The 951-nt window shown below is 33.9% G+C and overlaps 1 non-coding gene across 1 annotated transcript; it reads left to right on the top strand.

Annotated features, from left to right (window-relative positions):
* The first annotated feature begins 615 nt into the window (after positions 1-615).
* Positions 616-718, top strand: LOC115067944. The gene has a single exon (XR_003847301.1). It is a non-coding gene; the product is annotated as a U6 spliceosomal RNA (small nuclear RNA).
* Positions 719-951: the final 233 nt, after the last annotated feature.

The following is a 951-nucleotide window of genomic DNA, read 5'->3' as shown; positions in this document are numbered from 1 at the left end:
GAGGATCCAATGTCCTCTTTTTGTCTCTGAGGGCATTGCACACATGGGTGCACTCACATACATGCAGACAAAACATTCATACACAATATAAATAAATAATACATCATGATACCAAGTAATGGAAACCTTTTAACATGGAATTCTTTCAAGCTTGACTACTAAAAATTCACCTTTATCAACTTCTTTCTATGTGTCATGTACTTTCCCAAATTCTCTACATTAAAATGCACTGTAGCTCCTTGATTATATTACTGTTTTTAACATGCACCTTCACTTCTGAAACTATGTAATTTGTAGCATACCAGTTAAAACTCTCTTCCATATTAAAAAAGAAGTCTTGCTCAAATCTTCCTAGTAGGAAATTTTTAATCTGATAATTTATAATCTTTTGAGAGTCTGAGAAACAAAGCTCATTTAAAGAAACATGCCTAGATTTCAGATTTTTGTGATTTCTGTTTGTACATACATTAGTTCATGAAATGAGAGGAAAGAATGTGGCCTAAAAGAAAGCTTTCTAGGTCACTACACAACTTACCTCAAAAGCAGAGCTAATCCTACTCTTAAGCATTGCATAAAAATGAGCCCAATAATGCCTGTATGACTGGAGAGTTGTTCTGGCTTCAGCAGTCCATACACTAAAATTGGAACAATACAGAGAAGATTATTATGGCCCCTGCATAATGATGACATGCAAATTCATGATGCATTCTGTATTTTAAAAAAGATGTAACACATGAAAATTTCTAAGTTCCTAAAGACCCGTGAAAATCTGGCAAATCCTGTACCGAAGCATGAATTCTGGAAGATTTATAGGAGTAATGAGCTTAGAAGCACAAAACATAACTTTAAGTCGTTTATACCCCCCCAATATTTCGACAGTGAGCACATATAGATGTTTAGTGACAATTCAACAATGCATCTTATTTAATAAGTAGTTATAGTAAGAGACTG

The sequence above is a fragment of the Nannospalax galili genome, unplaced genomic scaffold, assembly GCF_000622305.1.
Source record: "Nannospalax galili isolate Female #2095 unplaced genomic scaffold, S.galili_v1.0 scaffold767, whole genome shotgun sequence".
Taxonomy (NCBI): domain Eukaryota; kingdom Metazoa; phylum Chordata; class Mammalia; order Rodentia; family Spalacidae; genus Nannospalax; species Nannospalax galili.
Note: the sequence above shows the minus strand (reverse complement) of the source record. Positions and strands in the feature narration are given on the sequence as shown.